Source organism: Pseudomyrmex gracilis, unplaced genomic scaffold (genome assembly GCF_002006095.1).
Source record: "Pseudomyrmex gracilis isolate BER0280 unplaced genomic scaffold, ASM200609v1 scaffold_726, whole genome shotgun sequence".
In the NCBI taxonomy this organism is placed as follows: Eukaryota; Metazoa; Arthropoda; class Insecta; order Hymenoptera; family Formicidae; genus Pseudomyrmex; species Pseudomyrmex gracilis.
The window spans coordinates 27,404-33,365 of record NW_018021310.1 but is presented as its reverse complement, the minus strand read 5'-3'; the positions used below and the strand labels follow the sequence as shown (position 1 = coordinate 33,365).

Here is a 5,962-nt window from a genome sequence, read left to right as displayed (position 1 = left end):
AGATGGTGTTTCGAGACAACGCCTCTAGCACCGGAGGAACCCTCTAGCCCAAGACAACGCCTCGAACTAGAGAGCAGGAACTGGTCTCGACTGTCGAAACTGCTCGGCTTTTATACCCCGGAGCGGCCTATGGTCCGTCCGGGGTCGGCGTGCGGTATGCGGTTGTTTACGCGGTAATCACGCACTTGTGCAGTGTCATATGGACACAGGTCCACGTGCGCTCTTCTATGCTATATTACTGCGGCTTGTAATATAGATCAGTATACGGAACTGTTGCTTGATGCGTGGAACGGTCGGAACTATGTTATTCGCTATACTACGGCGCGAGGACGGGAACATAATGACTATATGCTGATATGCCGTAACTGAATATAATATAATGAATCAAGAAAAATACAGAGTAATAATAGTAAGCAATAAGAACAATGAAAACAAAGAAATAATATTAACATATGTACAAGTGACGGGGCTAGCCCCGTCACAAGGTAGCAAAAGTTCTTCTAGTTCTTTACAATTAGAAGAATCCCAAAATGTATTGTTGAAGCAACTATTACAAAACACAAATACAAATACTTTCTGCAGGATGTGCCATTCCTGCAGAAGCATTACAAAGGCCAGGTTCATCTGCATGTCTTTCGCTGGAAGCTCAGTTAGCCATGCCTTTTTTGTCACAACCATTTTTACGTCCTTAGCAAGAAGTTCTGAGCAAATTAACAAAAGACTAAAACCGATACTAAACACTAAATAAGTTCTTCTTACAAGGGAAACTTCTTTCTTGTCACATTCAGTAACACCTGTGAATCAAAGTTCATTAAATAAGAACCACCTAAACCTTCAATATCTAGTTCAATCCCGATAGCAGCACAAAAAGGACAACCTGAGAGTTCAAAGCAACAAGCACCAACAAAATCAATTTCTAGTACTTTAGCAAATTCTTCAGCAAGTTCTTTAGTAAATCAACAACCTATTTCTTCAACGGTAACAATGGCAAGAACATCTCTGGGCGTTCCTACTAAATCAAGAGATTTCTGGTGACAATCAGGTTAAGTCAGGGACTGGTATGAGCGAGAGACCTCCGACTCCACAACGCGTCGCCGTGCAAAGTAAACCATTAGTGACTGGAATGGCATCGAAGACGATGCCACTACCGACCAACAATTCCAGTAATATTTCATACTCAGATCTAGCAGCCTCAAGTGCAAATCACACAAAAACCGATAGTGGATCAAAAACCGATTTCTTCTTTATTATCATCATTCTCTTCTTCTTCTTCGACTTCCTTTGTTTAACAACAATCTGTTCAACAAGTGCCTCATAGCCAAGGGCCTATTGCAAGTCTACCACAAACCGTTACGGTTTTCCAATGTCCACTATTCCAATGCAGTGCCTTTGGTCGAAGTAAAGAAAGAGGTTGGCCTTGAGGACATTCTATCAACTACAACGCCAACCAGTCAATTGCAGACTGATACCAAAGATTTTCTTACTGCCAAAGAAGAGTTCATGGACAGAGTAATTGAATGATAAAACTGGTGAGTATATATATATAATCTGTTAATACGTTTGTCCAAACTACTCGCGTTAGTGTTACCAATTCCCCTCATTTTACTATTCTTGAACTTTATGCGCACCTCAAATATAATGAACTGAAAATTTTATATGCACGGCAGTCTGATATTTACATGTGCACATGTCTGTCTGTAGATAAATTTTTGGTGCAGCCGCGCCAAGTTTTTTTGCATTAAATATTTTTTATTTTGACAAATTTTTTTTTGTTTTTGTTTTTCACGGAAAGTAAAGTTTTGCTGCGTCTACTTGTTAGTTTCACTACAAATTGTTTTGTTAATTTAAGTTTTTGCATTAAATATTTTTTATTTGACAAAACTTTTTCTTTTTCTTTTTTTTGTTTTTCATGAAAAGTAAAGTTTTGCTGAGTCTACTTGTTAGTTTCACTACAAATCTTTTTGTTAATTTAATAGGCCCAGACAATTCTTTCTTTCAAAATTTTTTCCGTAACGAAAACCTAACAAAATAGTTATGTATACTTAGATTAGGATAATAATGTACAAAATAACGTACAAAATTTACTTGGTGCTACTTTGTGATATCACTTTTTTTGTAAAACGGGTTTTTAGAAAAAGAATGTTTTGTAGTATATAAATTTTGTAAAACAGATTTTATAGAAAAAGAAGTTTTTAGAGTATAAATAAAAAAATGATTTAATTTAAATACAATACGTGTTGTGCGTGTACTTGGCGCCTGTTTTTACCTTCTTTTGAAAAGGTAAGTTTTTAGAGTATCACACACTTTATATTTTGTTTCTTAAAGTATCACACACTTTATATTTTGTTTCTTAAAGTATCACACACTTTATATTTTGTTTAAGTTTTTGTTAGTTTGTCTAAAAAATGAATATAAACGTTTGTAATTTTTGTACATACATTATTATATTATAGTAAACTAAAAACTTTAATATACATAAGTTTACTTGGTTGTACGTACGTGCGTGTGAGATAGATGATGCGCTATTTTTTCTCTTCAAATTCTTTTTCTTTTCCATTGTTTCTTTATTTTGTTTTTTCTCAACAATAGTAACACACATTTCTTTATTTTGTTTTTTCTCAACAATAGTAACACACATTTATTAATTTTTTCTAAGATAAACATTTTTATAGCATATTTTTTATAAATATAATATTGACTTTATATTTAAACTGAACTTTATATTTAAACTGAATCTAACTTGTATTATTTATATATAGTTATATACGTTTTTTCCTCTAGAACCTAAAACTATCTAGATCTCCCACCGTCGGTAAATCACTTACGTTAAAATCGTTGTTTCGGGAGTCGAAATTCGGGATTAAAGTTACCAGTACCACCATTTTGTTGTAACTAACATCATCAAAAAACTACTGTTCCGAGCGAGTTACCATTACTTATGAGTTACCATCGTAACCCTTACGCCAACGTCGACAAGTTATCACCCTTAAGTCGCAACCACATAGCATCACAGTTAGTTGCAAAATTAATAACTAACAAAGGAGATAGAGAAAAACGATTTGCACTATAATTCTCAGCACACCAAACTGCAAACTACCAGTCCGGTTTGAAAATTCTAGGTTTTGTTTTTAACAATCGAATGTTTAAATAATAAAAATTATTAAACTTTTATTACGTGGTATTTTGCATTTAACTAATACAAAACGAGATCCGAAAACCATTTTGCTCTAACTTGTACCGTTCTTGAAATATTCAATTTGTTAACTTTCACTCTTTGCCATAAATCGCAGAGTAGCCGATTGAAGGTACCTGCAAAATTAGTTTCAAGCTAACTTTTCTGGTTCTCGAGATATCCGCGATTTGCGGAAAGGACTATGTATCGTTAAATGTAGAATATTAAAATAAGTCAAATGCGTATAAAAAACCAAACACTTGTTTGTGTTAATTATAATAATTATTTTATTCTTTACTAGTATAAGAGATGACGATTCTTTTTCAATATTTGTTCTTATCTTTGTGTACTTAAATAAATAAAAAGAACAATTATAATTTAGTAATTATATCTAGTTTAATCTTTATATAATTTTCAATATTTTAAATCTTACTTTAATTTATATATTTTATAATACTTAAGAAGAATTACTTAAGAAGAATACACATAATATTTATATAAATATTTATATAAATCAGCATCTACAGTTGAAATGCGACAATACAGTTCAGCAAACAACAATGATATTTAACTTTTTCAAGACTATAATGCACTGTTGATTATTTAACATGCATATTTCTCTCTCTCTCTCTCTCTCTCTCTCTCTCTCTCTCTCTCTCTCTCTCTCTCTCTCTCTCTCTTTCTTTCTTTCTTTCTTTCTTTCTCNTCTCTCTCTCTCTCTCTCTCTCTCTCTCTCTCTCTCTCTCTCTCTCTCTCTCTCTCTCTTTCTTTCTTTCTTTCTTTCTTTCTCTTTTGTTCAACGCGCTTATACCGCCATCTCTTAGAAGCACTAGGAACATACACACATTCCTTTTACATTCCTTAGTCTAGAGACGACGTCCGAACATCATAAATTCCGCACACATTTTCGTTTATATTCCAGTATCTCCATTTAGAAGCCACACACCAAAAAACCGCAAGAATAAGTGTTTCTTCAGTTTTTCAATGCAAATCGAACGAGTCCAAAAAAAAGTCGATCGGTTCAGTCGTTATTAAAAAAATGCTGATTAAACATCTCCCCTCCACTGAAATGCCTGATTTTCGCGTATAAGAGGCACAGTGTGCTCGCGCATTCGAGCGCCACTTCGTTGCGCGTGAACTTAGCACGAGGCACTACCGTGCCTCTTGATTCAATACGTTAGAAATCATTACAGTCGTGATTAAGAAGAATTGTTTTTCTTTTAAAAATTTTGTAAAATTAAAATTATATATTTGTGATTTAATCTGATTTAGATCTCAAAAAGTTGAAAAGAAGACAATATCAGCAGAAATGAAAACAAAGCCAAGGCAAAGATCTCTCGTTAGAGTCTCGCAAGATCTCACGTTATAATGAAGACTACGACACATTTGTGGATAATCTGATGGCACAGTTGCGACAGCTACCGCCAATGACAATGCTGGAACCTCTTCTAAGACGCAACTTCGGAGTATGTCCAATTTTTGGCTGTAGGGATCTTACAAAGATCGGAAATCAGAAAGATTATAACGCGAGAACTGGCGATTTAATTGGAGGTTACGGTTCGGCTAGTTTGCCTGGAGTTCCTGATCACTACAATACGCAACCTTTCGGAGAATTGGATCTCTTAGCACCTTAGCAGCCTTCGATCACGCAGAGAGGATTCTACGAGCAAGAGTTTCCGCCTTTGAAGTTGATTGGATGATTGTGCGTATTTTATTTATTCGTGTTCACCTCTACTGACTTTAAAACGTATTGTAACGACAAGAAAATTGAACAACTGTTGGTGTACCGCGAAGCAACGGTCAAGTAGAAAGAATTAATCATCTCATAATTCTATTGTTTAGTAAGTAGCTTTCCGCGCCACACCCTAAGAGTTGATTTAGGCATGTCGATCGAGTACAGCAATTTTTACATGCTACTCCAGTGAGGAGTACAGGTTTTAGTCCTTTCAAAATATTAATAAAAAACTCCATGCGTCTGCGTGACAATTTCGAATTACGCAAATTAATTGAAGAAGATGTAATAAACAATCTATAAGAAAAGCGATTGTCGCTGCGCGAACATGCAAAGATCGCTATCGAGAAAATTCACCATGAAAATAAGAAAACCTATGACCGTAGACGAAGGAAAGCCATTATATACCAAGTAGGAAACTTAGTGGCTATATTAAGCAAACGCAAGCCTCTCCAGGTAAAAAGTTTAGCGCAAACTTTTTAGAGCTTTATGAGATTATTAAGCAGTTGCGAGGCGACAGATACCCAGTAAACAATTTGTTCGCAATTTGCCGGCAAATTGTCAGCAATTTTAAGCAAAAATACTTACCAAATTGGCATCAACTGTGTCCGCATTAGGCTTCGATTTCGTTGCCAAAGCTTGTCGACAAAAAGTAACAGCAAATTGCTAGCAAAAACCGAGCAAGCTTGATAACATAATCTGAGACCAAATTGACGCCAAATATGAAGCAAGATCTGCGCAACACGATTTGATAGCAAAATGACATTTATAATATAAAAAAATGACTTAGATTTATAATTTATGTTCTCGAGTAAGTTTTCTTGGTTATTCTCTATGTTGTTCTAGTTTGCCGAAAAAACCCATTGTATCAGATAATCATTTCGACTGGATTCGAACCTAAAACCTAGAACCCTCTGATTATCAAGCAGGCACTCTATCAATTTAGCCATTGAAACTTTCACAATCAATTACTTTAAAACTAGTATGTTAATGGCATTCAGTGATATTGTTCTTGATTCTAAATAAAACTATTTGTTACTTAAGTAAATCAGTGAAAT

The 5,962-nt window shown here is 34.7% G+C and overlaps 1 pseudogene; it reads left to right on the top strand.

Moving 5' to 3' along the window:
• The window catches only part of LOC109861393, a 23,195-nt pseudogene extending 18,323 nt beyond the window's left edge, over window positions 1-4,872 (top strand).
• Window positions 4,873-5,962: the final 1,090 nt, after the last annotated feature.